Source organism: Branchiostoma floridae, chromosome 4 (genome assembly GCF_000003815.2).
Source record: "Branchiostoma floridae strain S238N-H82 chromosome 4, Bfl_VNyyK, whole genome shotgun sequence".
In the NCBI taxonomy this organism is placed as follows: domain Eukaryota; kingdom Metazoa; phylum Chordata; class Leptocardii; order Amphioxiformes; family Branchiostomatidae; genus Branchiostoma; species Branchiostoma floridae.
The window spans coordinates 25,328,352-25,344,181 of record NC_049982.1 but is presented as its reverse complement, the minus strand read 5'-3'; the positions used below and the strand labels follow the sequence as shown (position 1 = coordinate 25,344,181).

The 15,830-nt window shown below is 42.8% G+C and overlaps 1 protein-coding gene and 1 long non-coding RNA gene across 2 annotated transcripts in view; both read left to right on the top strand.

Annotated features, from left to right (window-relative positions):
* Positions 1 to 15,830, top strand: part of LOC118413226 (5-hydroxytryptamine receptor 1D-like) — a 276,722-nt gene that overhangs the window by 116,924 nt on the left and 143,968 nt on the right. The gene's annotated exons all lie outside the window — the stretch shown is intronic.
* Positions 2,374 to 4,059, top strand: LOC118413231. Its single transcript, XR_004830851.1, has 3 exons — positions 2,374 to 2,475; positions 2,823 to 3,070; positions 3,723 to 4,059. It is a non-coding gene; the product is annotated as an uncharacterized LOC118413231 (long non-coding RNA).

The window sequence follows — 15,830 nt, the reverse complement described above, 5'->3', positions numbered from 1 at the left end:
AAAGTCGTGCAATGAAGATCTTCTATCTCAGCTCAGATCACTGTGGCAGTGTCCTACTTTCTACTAGACAGTCTACGCTCGCTATAGGGAGAAAAATTTGCCAGGGGAGTTTGGTCACCGGAGGCAAACTTTGGCCAGCACAGAGGGGAAAGGTTACCCTCCCAGAAAGTACTCTCCTAGCCTGCCTCTCTCATGCCTAGGTTACACATAGCCGAATTTGGCTCCCGACTCTCTCCCGACTATGGTTTAGGAGTGATTCGGGAACTAGTCGGCTGGCGTTCGGCTGAGTCGGCTGGCGTTCGGCTGGCGTTCGGCTGAGTCGGCTGGTGTTCGGCTGCTCCATCCGAATGTTTTGAAATGTTCAAAACATTCGGCTCTGAACGGCAACTCTGGAATGGGTCGGTTGGTGGTCGGCTGGTGTTCGGCACGGTCGGCTAGTGTTCGGTTGGTGTTCGGCAGTAAGTCAGTAGTCAAATTAAATCTTAACCATGCCATAAACATTGCTGATTTACTTCCAGCTTGTTTCAAACTTACCAATGATTCACCCCAAGACCTTAGACAAATCTCTGCTAACTCATTCCCAAGCAAAAAGACTATTGCCAGAACGTAGACGAATCACGCCCGAACTTCACACGACCGACATCCAGCAAAAAACAAAAAGACCCATAAATGCCGCACTGCAGCTATATGTTATCTAAATGTGATCTCTTGGTGATGTTGACAAATAGAACAAAGGACATTCATGATTAAAAACGAAAATGAGCACTCTTTTGAAAATCGCTGATTATGTCTATTTCAAGTCGAAAAAGGGTCGGCAATCGGTTGGGGATCAGTCAGGAGCAATTCGGCAGTCTACGGCTAGAGGTTGGGATGGTTGGTGATAGGTTAGTTAGCATTTGGGATACAGTCGGGAGTAAGTCATTTACTGGTCGGGAGGTGTTCGGGACATGTTCGGCGCTAACAAATAGGCGTGGCCTAAACTGGTCAGACTACTCCCGAACTACTGCCGACTTGGGTCGGCTAAGAGTCGGCTAGTGTTCGGGAGCCAAAGTCGGCTATGTGTAACCTAGGCATAACCCTCTTTTCGCCGTTGGGCAGTCTACTGCCTTCAATGAAGAAGTCAAACCAAACATTGGTAAACGTAGAATACTATGGTAGCATGCGATAGTATCAAAAGCTGGCAGAGGAGTGAAGCCGGCCTAGGAGTGTGTGTGCGACCGGTGGCGAAACACACTGCTAGGCCAGCTTCACTCCTCTACCGGCTGTTAAAGCTATAGAATGCTACCGTAGGAGATTAAATGTAGTGCACTTCGTCGTAGATACTGCTATGTATGTTCACTATATAGAGACACTCTATATTTATTTAAATAAAAAAATCTCCCTACTTTATACATATGAGTACACGGACAAATTCATATTGCTCATGCGTTTTAACAAACCGACTACCAAGAAGCGAGAAAAAGCCGAATTTCTGTCATATATTAGACCTATGATACTTAACTCAGCTGTGCAAAAATTAACCTGATTTAATCGCGCTACTTACTGCATGCCCTACATTGCCGCTCCAAGCGGGGATGGCCAGTTTAGCCATGGACAGCGTATTTTGTGTTACACATACCAGGCAGAAATGTACACTAAATGTCTTTATTCATTTATTCGTTAATGCCATACTAGTATTTGATCATGACTGTTTCAACGTGCATCTGTCGACTTTACTAAAACTTCTCGGTTGTGTACGGGACTGCAACTGAGTTTCTGCCCAGGCCGATCACATGATTAGTCCGATTCTTGTCCAACCAGTTAAACAATACGACCATGCTATTGGGTGATTTATTATACACTTCTCAACCAGTGATGTATTGTTTTCAGAACTGTGCAGTAACTGTACATGTAGATGCCTTTAATCAACAGAGATGCGTTCAGCGATGACGTATATAACTTCGTGATGGTCTCCTATGATTAAATATAAAATTTCAACTTTTGCAACATCTGGATTGTACCACAGTAAAGTTTAGAGAACGCATGATGTAAGCTTTAGCCTTAGGCTAGTGCAAGACTACTTCTGTACCTACCAATCAAGACACTACACGATACGATTGCTCATCTGAATAATTCCACCGTAAAATTGAGGCAACGCATGATGTAAGCTTTAGCCTTAGGCTAGTGCAAGACTACTTCTGTACCAACCAATCATGACACTACACGCTACAATTTCTCCAAAACTGCCCCTGTACCAACCAATCATGACACTACACGCTACAATTTCTCCAAAACTGCCCCTGTACCAACCAATCATGACACTACACGCTACAATTTCTCCCAAACTACTTCTGCACCAACCAATCATGACAGTATACGCTACAATTACTCATTTGAATAATTCAGTGTGAAAGAGTATATAATCAGCTTCCTGTCTCCACGTCTTCATTCCGACATCTCCAGAGGTAAAGCAGATCGCTGAAACCCCGAAAACTTGTAAGTAGTGTTCAAGTCAATTCTACTCTTTCTGCTGTGCATGTACAGGTGTTACATTAGATACATCTGGGAATCGCTCTTTATCTAGTTTTTGGCCACAAATTGTCAGTATCTATCTGTCATTTGTGGTTTTAGTTCTAGACTATTTTAATTTCACTCCGCTCTTAACAACGATCAGTCAGTCTCTGAGAATGAAATGCAATTTAGTATTTCTACAAGTATGTCGAAAAGTTCCGATCACTGATGATTGTATAAAGGACAATGAAGTATGATGACAGACTCACAACGACACTACGCATGGTGATCATCCAACTAACCATGTCTGTTTCTTTTCTCATCAATTACAGCTACACCATGAAGCTGTTTGTCAGTATGCTGCTTGTGACGATGGTTGTCACCGCAATGCTGATTGATGACTCCGCTGGGCATCGGAGACGGCGGAGCTCGAGGCGCCGCTGGGTAGATGGCCAGGCGGCCGTGATGGAGGTTGTGGAAGAGGCGAGGGAGCTCCTGGACGATCTGGCTGATCTGCAGGAGGACGCGAAGGCTGAGCAGATGATGGAGCTGGAGGATCTTGGTCAGGAGAAGGATGATTGTAAGAATTTTTTTTTCCATCCGGTGATGTCAACGTCGCATTTCCAAACCGGAGCCGTAACGAAAAATAGAAATTATTGTATACGTAAAATTCGACTATTCTCCTCAAGTCTTGTGTAGATTTGTGCCTCTTATATCACGCTTCTTGTTCCCGAGGGCTCCCAGGCCGAGACTGGTTTGGAAATTTGAACGTAGGCCTATGGGATCTCTAGTATGTGATAGTGCCTCCTTAATGATTTGTCAAGAAGAAATCTTCGTTCGACGATGTACGGTAACTGTTTGTAATGATTCAGTGACATTGTCCACGGATTTTCAGCACGTCACGTTAAAATCATGAATACGATGTGGAGCTATCAAACCATATGTTTTTGTCGCCGTAAATTGAGGCCTTTACACCGATATGCAGTGTTATTTTTTTCATTTGCTTTTGCCTCTTGCCATGCATGTGCGTGAATTCAAATCTTCACTTTTAAATCATTTTGTAAACCGTATCATCATCATAGAAAGGAAAAACATCTTATCCAATTTTGACGACTCTGTTTGAAGTTGCTTCTACACGTACTTAGATTTCATTCCTGGCCTCAGTTTTGCATGAGATAGTAGATAGGCCATTCGCATTCTCCTGTCGCTAAGATTGATGTCCTTACTTACAGATGCCCGCAGGAGACGCTAACTCCTACCGCTAACAGCCTACCGGACAACCTGAAGACCGGAGGTTTCAGTGGCACCAAAAGGCCAGGATCAAACTTTAGGTTTATGTAAAGCAATGGTTTTGTAATGATCCTTATGAACATTGAGTTGTATTATCTGCGTTCATATTGAGTGTTCGCTGTCGAATTTCGCTTATTTCTTCCAATTTGTAATATCACCTGCCTAATTCATAAGACAAAATATAAAATAGTATAATATAAACAGTTTCCGATCCTGGAATGGATAGCAAGAATACTGTGTGCTCGGTGGTTATTCAATAAAACCTAATGGGAAAAAACATGTGGCTGTGACAGTTGCCTTTGTTTTTATTTACATTAATGAACAATCCAGACAGTGTACCTTTCTATGTAACTAGCAAAGAATGCACGAAAGAACCGCACTATATATGTTCCCTTGTTTATTCATATCTCCATGAGACTTTACAATATAATCTGTTCTTTTGCGAGTCCATGATACAAAATACATACAGAAAATCAAAATAGCATAAGTCAAACATACTTGTGAAAAAAGTGTGGCATTTATATAAATGAAATAACAAAGCTAACAGAAATCCAATATTAAACCAAATCAGTGTACTTATTATTGGGGAGGGGTAAGAAGTAAAAACGATGTAACATGAATTGAATAATTATAACTGAACAGCAATAAGACAACATTTTTTAATAACATAAATAACAAATATCAAATATGTTATGGGCAATCCTTAGTATTACCTCCACTGTACCGGATTTTTCGAGCAAAAAAAAAGATACGGCATTTATTTTGGAACTAGCCGAGAGTTTATAAAAAAATTGTGGACCGGAACAGAATCTTAACAACTCAATGTGCTAAACTAATAGACTTACTGATACGCTTGCGATTTTGTGAATTGTAACCATATCTGTCAGGCACCGAAAGACATAATATTAACAGGCTGTTTTTTGTGCTCCCCGGCTTGTTTTCACAGCTAGTATAGAGCACAGAAGCGGCCTGTAATTATTGTGTCATTCTGGGTTCACCCCGGGCTGATAGATATGGTTGGACAATTCACAAAATTGCCCAGCCTAAGGCATACTTGTTATATTGTTCTGCGTATACATGTCCGTCTGTGTGATATTTCTCCTTTACTTTTTCATTTTCGGACGCAGGTCAGACCGAAATGTGTATGAACCTTGAGTAAAGAGATAACAAGTCCAGCGAAATGGTCAAAAGAATCGGAACGTTTTTGTTTTCTCTCCGCAATTTAGGACTTGGTCTGCTCATATCTAGGGACAGTATGTTGTGACCCTAGAAATGTGCTGTACACCTGCTCAACCTCAGTCTCAAACTTCAGCGAAACCACACTATCAAACTTTATGGTACGGATGAGCTAAAACCTACATTGATACTCTTTGACTTGTTTTCATAGCACAGAAGCTGTCTGTAATCATTGTCGGCTGGTGCTCGGAAGTAAGTTAGCAGTTAGATTTAAACCTTAAGCCCTGGATACACATAGCCAAACTTGGCTTCCGAACACTAGCCTACTCTTGGCCGACCCAGGTCGGCATAGTTCGGGAGCAATCTAACCATTTTAGGTCACACCTTTCTTTTAGCGCCGAACATGTCCCGAACATGTCCTAACCATCGATCCCGACTAGTAAATGACTTACTCCTCATTGTGTGTCGAATGCTATTTAACCTATTCCCAATAATCCCGACCTCTAGCCGCAGACTGCCGAATCTCTCCTGACTGATTCCCAACCGATTACCAACCCTCTCACGACTTGAAATGGACATAATCAGCGGTTTTTTAAGAGTGGTCATTTTCGTTTGAATCAAAATAATCATTTCTTCTATTTTGTAATCATCACCAGGTAACTAAATTTGGATTACAGATACGGCATTTATGTGTTTTTTGGCTTGATGTCGGGTTGTGTGAAGTTCAAGGGTGATTCGCCTACGACCTTGTAATAGTCATTTGCTTGGGAAGGAGTTAGCAGAGATTTGTCTTCGGTTTTGGTGTGAGTCGTTGGTAGGTTATTAACAAGCTGCATGTAAGTCAGCAGTGGGTATGGCGTGGTTAAATTTTACTCGAAAACAACAACGGAACACAACCCGAATGTGCCGAACACCAACCAACCACCAACCGACCCGTTCCAGACCTGCCATGCGGCGCCGAATCTTTTGTCAGTTTTGAAGATTTCAAAACATTCGACTGAGATCTTTAAAATCTACTAGTACTAACCCTACACTAATTAGGACTTGTGCATTTATGTTGGTTGTATATGTAATCAGGTGTGACTTTTTTAAACTTATGTTAGTCTGAGAGCAAATTTTACCCATCAAAATTTAGGAAAGATTGTTTCAGATAGTCAAGATTTCAAAATTTTCCCGAGAAGCATGCCCCAAAACCTCCTACGACAACGTCAATATATATAGTTCGCCCTCCCCATAGGAAATTTGCTGAATCCGCTTCAGTCGTGTGATTCCACGATCGCACTAAGTTTACGAACACTGTAGAAATTAAAATCGGTATCAATGTCAATCCTGCGTGCATCGTTTCTTTGTAAAAGGAATGTTTCCCGGACGGCAACGGGATAAAACAGTATCAAATATGTTATGGGCAATCCTTAGTATTACCTCCACTGTACCGGATTTTTCGAGCAAAAAAAAAGATACGGCATTTATTTTGGAACTAGCCGAGAGTTTATAAAAAAATTGTGGACCGGAACAGAATCTTAACAACTCAATGTGCTAAACTAATAGACTTACTGATACGCTTGCGATTTTGTGAATTGTAACCATATCTGTCAGGCACCGAAAGACATAATATTAACAGGCTGTTTTTTGTGCTCCCCGGCTTGTTTTCACAGCTAGTATAGAGCACAGAAGCGGCCTGTAATTATTGTGTCATTCTGGGTTCACCCCGGGCTGATAGATATGGTTGGACAATTCACAAAATTGCCCAGCCTAAGGCATACTTGTTATATTGTTCTGCGTATACATGTCCGTCTGTGTGATATTTCTCCTTTACTTTTTCATTTTCGGACGCAGGTCAGACCGAAATGTGTATGAACCTTGAGTAAAGAGATAACAAGTCCAGCGAAATGGTCAAAAGAATCGGAACGTTTTTGTTTTCTCTCCGCAATTTAGGACTTGGTCTGCTCATATCTAGGGACAGTATGTTGTGACCCTAGAAATGTGCTGTACACCTGCTCAACCTCAGTCTCAAACTTCAGCGAAACCACACTATCAAACTTTATGGTACGGATGAGCTAAAACCTACATTGATACTCTTTGACTTGTTTTCATAGCACAGAAGCTGTCTGTAATCATTGTCGGCTGGTGCTCGGAAGTAAGTTAGCAGTTAGATTTAAACCTTAAGCCCTGGATACACATAGCCAAACTTGGCTTCCGAACACTAGCCTACTCTTGGCCGACCCAGGTCGGCATAGTTCGGGAGCAATCTAACCATTTTAGGTCACACCTTTCTTTTAGCGCCGAACATGTCCCGAACATGTCCTAACCATCGATCCCGACTAGTAAATGACTTACTCCTCATTGTGTGTCGAATGCTATTTAACCTATTCCCAATAATCCCGACCTCTAGCCGCAGACTGCCGAATCTCTCCTGACTGATTCCCAACCGATTACCAACCCTCTCACGACTTGAAATGGACATAATCAGCGGTTTTTTAAGAGTGGTCATTTTCGTTTGAATCAAAATAATCATTTCTTCTATTTTGTAATCATCACCAGGTAACTAAATTTGGATTACAGATACGGCATTTATGTGTTTTTTGGCTTGATGTCGGGTTGTGTGAAGTTCAAGGGTGATTCGCCTACGACCTTGTAATAGTCATTTGCTTGGGAAGGAGTTAGCAGAGATTTGTCTTCGGTTTTGGTGTGAGTCGTTGGTAGGTTATTAACAAGCTGCATGTAAGTCAGCAGTGGGTATGGCGTGGTTAAATTTTACTCGAAAACAACAACGGAACACAACCCGAATGTGCCGAACACCAACCAACCACCAACCGACCCGTTCCAGACCTGCCATGCGGCGCCGAATCTTTTGTCAGTTTTGAAGATTTCAAAACATTCGACTGAGATTTTTAAAATCTACTAGTACTAACCCTACACTAATTAGGACTTGTGCATTTATGTTGGTTGTATATGTAATCAGGTGTGACTTTTTTAAACTTATGTTAGTCTGAGAGCAAATTTTACCCATCAAAATTTAGGAAAGATTGTTTCAGATAGTCAAGATTTCAAAATTTTCCCGAGAAGCATGCCCCAAAACCTCCTACGACAACGTCAATATATATAGTTCGCCCTCCCCATAGGAAATTTGCTGAATCCGCTTCAGTCGTGTGATTCCACGATCGCACTAAGTTTACGAACACTGTAGAAATTAAAATCGGTATCAATGTCAATCCTGCGTGCATCGTTTCTTTGTAAAAGGAATGTTTCCCGGACGGCAACGGGATAAAACAGTACGATGTTTACTTTCCTGACACTATGGGCATATGCTGCATATGACGTAATCATGATGGCGCGAAATTTTTTCGGCAAGTTTGTAGGTTGGCCGAATTTGCTCCCGTTTTGAAATGATTTAAGCAGTCTTGAAGCGGTTTTCGTAACGGTATCGCTAAAATGTACCCAAGTCTCTTCCAACTACAACATTAATTTATTTTCCTTTGTGTAAATATCGTACATGTGGAGTGGAAAAGATCGCCGTGGAACCGCCCCTCACGGCCGCCTTTCTCGGCGTTGATGTGGACGCATAAAATCCACCTTTACCTCACAGAATGCGGGAAATTGTGTTTTAGAGGGTCTAAAATGTCGAAATTTCCCGGGGAGCATGCCCGGGACCTCTAGACCGGTCGGCCGGGCCTTCGGCTCTCCGATCCCCGGACAGCCTCAGCAGTCGGTCTGGCAGAAACGCTCAGTTTCGTGATCTTGCCTAACGTTACCAGTACGACTTTTTTTCACGTAGATTAAAGAAATGATATCAGACAAGGTATTAGTCTTATTACTGGTGCAGTGCAAGCGTAACAACATCAAGTGCTACATGTCTGTGTATATGCAATCAAAATGAAAAGTCAGCTGTTGTAAAACTTTTGGAGAAATATACCCCAGCAGGACTCCATCGTGCGTAAATCAAATTTGTTGACGCGCGGATCTCGACACCCCGATCGTCGTTCCGTTCAAACAACACTACCGCTATCGTTATTGCTATATTATTTCATGACAGACAGTGTGTGTAATGGAGAAGGCCAGGAAAAATTGGGGGGTGGCTATTGAAAAAAATTGGGGGGCGGGGGGAGGGCCATCGATTTTTTCTTTACCAGACCCATTTTGCACCAGCCCTCCCCTCCGGTAAATATTACCTAGACCCTTAAGTCATCCAAGCGATAGAATTTCGAACCAGGAATCCAGTCTACTCATGGCTCTCTACGGGGCCAGCGTAGCGCTCAGCCGCCGGGGTAATCATCCCGGTAGGATTTTCACGCGGTTAGACTTTGCCCGATGTGCAAAACTCCTACCGGGTGTGAAAATTACCCCGGCGGTGGAAAAACCCTCCTGTCCCGATGGTAGCCCGGCCAATCCACGGTAGACTGAGTTCCCTTGGATGGCAAAATTAACTCCCACAGTGCAAAACTCCTACCGGGTGTGAAAAATTACCCCGGCGGTGGAAAGACCCTCCTGTCCTGAGGGTAGCCTGGCCAATCCACGGTAGAGGGGATTCCGGGTTATAGAATTTCTGGATTGAAAGGAGGTACATTCACACTCGAGTCTCAGGGTGGATCATAACACAATGCACCACAACTCGTCCAACCATAAAAGTAGCCTTCGTCCCCGCTCCTATATATGTCCTGTCAAGGAGGTCTGAATATAACCTCCTTGGTCCTGTTAAGGGGGCATCACAGAAGGCACTCCTTCCAAGAAATCTGTCCCTTCTGGAGACATGTAATTATCTCGTTTTTGTGCCATAATAAGTGCGGACTCGCACCATTAAAAATCTTCTTAAAGAATATAACTTTGATAAATCTCAGGATGGAGTCCTTAACATTTAGTACAAGTCTACAATGTTTTCATTCAATGGACATAGAAGTTACACATTGAAGCCTGAGTGTCACTAAAATAACGTTAAAATCTCTCACCCTAACATCTGATTGGAGACATCATTCGAATTCTTGTTTCAGTGTAACGATATAAACTTTACCTGGCCGGAACTTGAACCCTTAGCTTGAACACACCATTCCTCTTTTCAACTTCCTTGATCAGTCCGTACCTCAGGTCAGGTAGATTATTACGACGTAGTTGAGTCAGGTCGTACTTCAAACAACTAAGGCGTACTTCAGGAAGTTAAGTCGTATCGGATCCAGTTCAGTAATCTACGTCTTAGTTAGCGGAAGTACGGCATAGTTGGCTGAAGTACGCTGTAGTTGAGTTTTGACCGGAACAGAAAATCAGAGACCTAACTCCCGAATCACTCCTACCGTCCATGGTCGGGAGAGAGTCTGGAAGCCATGTTCGGCTATGTGTAACCAGTGCTTAAGTGCTTGGGGCAACAACTGGCGCCATGGCCCCTTGTTCGTTTCCGTTTATAAAACTCATCGACGTTTACATTTACCGAAACCATTACTTTAAAAGAACTACAGTTCAGAATGAAGGTTTTTATCAGGGTTGGGTCTGGATTCGCCGACTACTAGAGTAGAAAGTTTGCACTGTACGTTACCTCAGTTCTTTGGTATGCAATCGCTCTGGACAGTTCTTCACACATATAGACCAAACAATTGTCATCGTAAATCACGACACAAAAAAGAATGGTGGAGCCGACGGCACTTTCCGATCAAATGACTTCGACCACGTAATTGTCACGGGTAATGCCGCCCATCTGTTTTTTTCCTCATTCAGTTTTAAAATATTTTGGGGACACTGGTCGCAGATCGGATTTTGATTTGTCTGAAAATGGAGCCTGTCCATAATAAGTCTAAGCAAGAATTGTGTAAAAAAATTGGGAGATTTTTTCTACGCTAATTGGGACCTCTTTGGCTTACAGCCTGGGTCAGTATGTCATGAAAAGCATATGATACATATATCTTCTCGATTGACTTAGACTGAAATGTAACAAACAAGTCCAAACAGTCCTAATAAAATGCTACCTTTTGGTTTTAACGAAGGTTAGGGTATCGACAAGTTGGCACGAGTCATGAACTATACAAGTTCCATTTTTGTTATAAGGACAGTGTTGTTGATGAGCTGACTACGGGGATCTGTGTATCATTAGCATACCGCAATTATGGAGGCATTTGTTAATTACTCCTATATCTACCAGCCACAAGGCGAACCCAGAAGAACACAATGATTACATACAGCTTCTGTGCTGAATATAAAGAAACGTCAAAGAGTATCAATATATGTTTTCGCTCAAGCGTACCATAAAGTTTGATAGTGTGGTTTCGCTGAATTCAAAGTTTATCATCAATTCGTTCAGTGTGAGACTAAGGTTGAGCAGGTGTGCCCCTAGATATGAGCAGACCCAGTCCAAAATTGCGGAGAGAAAACAAAAACGTTCCGATTCTTTCGACCATTTCATCGGACCATTCATCTCTTAACTCAAGGTTCATACACATCTCGGTCTGACTTGCGTTCAGAAATGAAGAAGTAAATGAGAAATATCACACAGACGGACAGGGATACACAGAACAATATAACAATATATAAGTATGCCTTAGGCTGAGCAATTTTGTGGATTGTCCAACCATATCTGTCAGCCACAGGGTGAACCCAGAATAACACAATAATTACAGGCTGCTTCTGTGCTCTGTACTAGCTGTGAAAACAAGACAGGAAGCACAAAAGCAGTCTGTTATCATTATTATGTGTCTAAAAACAATACATCACTGTTGTAGCGTGTAGTGTCATGATTGGATGGTACAGAAGTAGTCTTGGGGAATTTGTAGCGTGTAGTGCCATGATTGGTTGGTACAGAAGTAGTCTTGTACAAGCCTAAAGCTAAAGCTTACATCATGCGTTGTCTAAACTTTACTGTTGTACAATCCAGATGTTGCAAAAGTTGAAATTTTACATTTAATCATAGGAGACCTGCACGAAGTCATATACGTCATTACTGACCGTATCTCTGTTGATTAAAGGCATCTTCATGTACAGTTACTTCACAGTTCTAAAAACAATACATCACTGGTTGAGAAGTGTATAATAAATCACCCAATAGCATGGTCGTATTGTTTAACTGGTTGGACAAGAATCGGACTAACCATGTGATCGGCCTGGGCAGAAACTCAATTGCATTCCCGTACACAACCGAGGAGTTTTGCCCTTAAAGTCAACAAATGCACGTTGAAACAATCAAATACTAGTATGGTATTAACGAATAAGTGAATGAAGACATGTGGCTTTTTTTCAATTTCAATTTTCCTATCAAGGACGGCAGAGCTAGTCGAACACAAGCCCACACATCAAACAGCGGCTTGTGCAGAGTTTGTTACCGGTCGTATTGAATCAGGAACTGTAGTTAATTATAGAAATACATAGGTGTAATGAGTTATTGGAAAGAATACCTTATAAAATCGGAAAGCGAGAGTTGATATTTCCGAGGCGTTGTCGATTATTGATAGAACAGGACAGGGCCAGAGTCAAGTTCTCAATCAAGGGCGGAAATATGTAGCAAGGCGGTCAGTGTTGACGTGTTTTGAAAACGAATTATATATAGAAAGTCGACTTCATCGACGAACTATCCGTACTCTGCCGGTTAATTTTGTGTGTGTCTAGTGCAGATATAATGTACGTAGAGAAGAACGGAAATGGCGACGGGTTCCGCGCGTCACCGGCCCCGCGCGGGGAAGGTCCCGGGGAATGTCGGAAACTGATATTTCCTTGCACCTTAGCTTCGGTATTTTATAAATATTGGTGGCAGAATAGACGAGAATATAGCAAAGAAGGGACTGAGAGGGCTGTGTCAGTATTAAAGATGCGTCATCGTGGGGATGAAAGCTTGGGTATTGTTTACTGTGCAAACAGGGGAACAATTGTGGCGGAGACAGGCGTGCATTTGAAAGGGTAAGTTCGCGGGAAAAATTAAGCTCGTCTAGGTGAAACAAAAACATTTCAAGTTTCCGCCCTCAAAGGTGAGAACCAATCAGCTACCGTTGCCATTAGTGAAATGGATGATTGGCATTGATTGACATGGCTTTCAAGATAGGATTTTCAGGGCCTTTTTAGACCATCGTGATCGGTTGCGCCTAAATAGAGTCCGTATGCTGAAGAATATCTCGAGAAGGAAGTATGCGAGAATTTTGCGGTTTGCATCTTTCAAGTCCTTGCTAAGCGACCTTTCCAACCATACCAAGTGTGCCGGGCCGGAACTTGAACCCTAAGCTACAATCTCAGTCTTAAGTCATCACCCTACCCGTTGCCAAGACAGGCGGTGCTTCAAAAAAATGGAGCTATCGGTTGCACCTAAATAGAGTCCGTATGCTCAAGAATATCTCGAGAAGGAAGTATCCGAGAATTTTGCGGTTTGCATCTTTCAAGTCCTTGCTAAGCGACCTTTCCAACCATACCAAGTGTGCCGGGCCGGAACTTGAACCCTAAGCTACAATCTCAGTCTTAAGTCATCACCCTACCCGTTGCCGTGACAGGCGGTGCTTCAATAAATGGAGCTATCGGTTGCGCCTAAATAGAGTCCATATGCTCAAGAATATCTCGAGAAGGAAGTATCCGAGAATTTTGCGGTTTGCATCTTTCAAGTCCTTGCTAAGCGACCTTTCCAACAATACCAAGTGTGCCGGGCCGGAACTTGAACCCTAAGCTACAATCTCAGTCTTAAGTCATCACCCTACCCGTTGCCGCGACAGGCGGTGCACCAAAAAATGGAGCTATCGGTTGCGCCTAAATAGAGTCCGTATGCTCAAGAATATCTCGAGAAGGAAGTATGCGAGAATTTTGCGGTTTGCATCCTTCATGTCCTTGCTAAGCGACCTTTCCAACCATACCAAGTGTGCCGGGCCGGAACTTGAACCCTTAGCTACAATCTCAGTCTTAAGTCATCACCCTACCTGTTGCCGTGACAGGCGGTGCACCAAAAAATGGAGCTATCGGTTGCGCCTAAATAGAGTCCGTATGCTCAAGAATATCTGAGGAAGGAAGTATCCGAGAATTTTGCGGTTTGCATCTTTCAATTCCTTACTAAGCGACCTTTCCAACCATACCAAGTGTGCCGGGCCGTAACTTGAACCCTAAGCTACAATCTCAGTCTTAAGTCATCACCCTACCCGTTGCCGTGACAGGCGGTGCTCCAAAATGTGGAGCTATCGGTTGCGCCTTAATAGAGTCCCGTATGCTCAAAAATATCTCGAGAAGGAAGTATCCGAGAATTTTGCGGTTTGCATCCTTCAAGTCCTTGCTAAGCGACCTTTCCAACCATACCAAGTGTGCCGGGCCGGAACTTGAACCCTAAGCTACAATCTCAGTCTTAAGTCATCACCCTACCCGTTGCCGTGAAAGCGCTAGGCGGTGATTCAAAATATGGAGCTATTGGTTGCGCCTAAATAGAGTCCGTATGCTGAAGAATATCTCGAGAAGGAAGTATGCGAGAATTTTGCGGTTTGCATCTTTCAAGTCCTTGCTAAGCGACCTTTCCAACAATACCAAGTGTGCCGGGCAGGAACTTGAACCCTAAGCTACAATCTCAGTCTTAAGTCATCACCCTACCCGTTGCCAAGACAGGCGGTGCTTCAAAAAATGGAGCTATCGGTTGCGCCTAAATAGAGTCCGTATGCTGAAGAATATCTCGAGAAGGAAGTATGCGAGAATTTTGCGGTTTGCATCTTTCAAGTCCTTGCTATGCGACCTTTCCAACCATACCAAGTGTGCCGGGCCGGAACTTGAATCTCAGTCTACAATCAGTCTACAGTCTACAATCTCAGTCTTAAGTCATCACCTTCCCGTTGCCGTGACAGGCGCGCTAGGTAGAAAGTTATTTGAGTACCAAAAAGTACTTTCTTACTTTTCTACATACGAATGAATGCTCACCTTTTGTAACTGCTAACACTTAGCGAACCCTTCGGTAACTGCAAAAAAGCGAACCCTTACAATTGGACTTCAGTAATTTCAAAGAAAGTGTGCGCTACTTTCAACACTTGAATATGATAGTAAAACACGTTAGCAGAAGGTAGAAAGTTATTTGAGTACCAAAAAGTACTTTCTTACTTTTCTACATACGAATGAAGGCTCACCTTTTGTAACCGCTAACGCTAAACGAACCCTGCGGTATCCGCAAAAAAGCGAACCCTTACAATTGGACTTCAGTAATTTCAAAGAAAGTGTGCGTTACTTTCAACACTTGAATATCGTAGTAAAACACGTGGGCAGAAGGTAGAAAGTTTTTTGGATACCAAAAATTACTTACTGACATTTCTTCATACGAATGAAGGTTCACCTGGGGGGGTAACCGCTAACGCTAAGCGAACCCTTCGGTAACCGCCAAAAAAGCGAACCTTTACAATTGGACTTCAGGAATTTCAAAGAAAGTGTGCGTTACTTTCAACACTTGAATATCATAGTAAAATACGAGGGCAGAAGGTAGAAAGTTATTTGAGTACCAAAAATTACTTTCTTACTTTTCTACATACGAATGAAGGCTCCCCTTGGGGGTAACCGCTAACGCTAAGCGAACCCTTCGGTAACCGCAAAAAAGCGAACCCTTACAGGTAGCAGAACACAGTATTAATGGGTGAATCCCGGGGTCTATGACGCGGGTACATAAAATAGTACGGATTAACTTGTTGAAGAAGAAGTAAAAAGCCTTCTTTGAGGGGCAGCCAGATATAAACTGTGCTGCGTGGTCACGGAAGGTGTCGACTCTGAGACTGTATGGTTTGGATTGTGAAAGTTTTCTGTTCCGTGTATAAATGCGCCCCATTACGCAACTGCCTTTCTAGTGTGAGTCGGGTGCAGTTCTGTGACCTCCGCAGAGAGGCATTTCAAAGAGAGCTTGAGAAGACGATACGCCGACAGAATTTTTTTTTGTTTTTTAATATTTTGTGGCTTGTATCTTCAACTCAAAC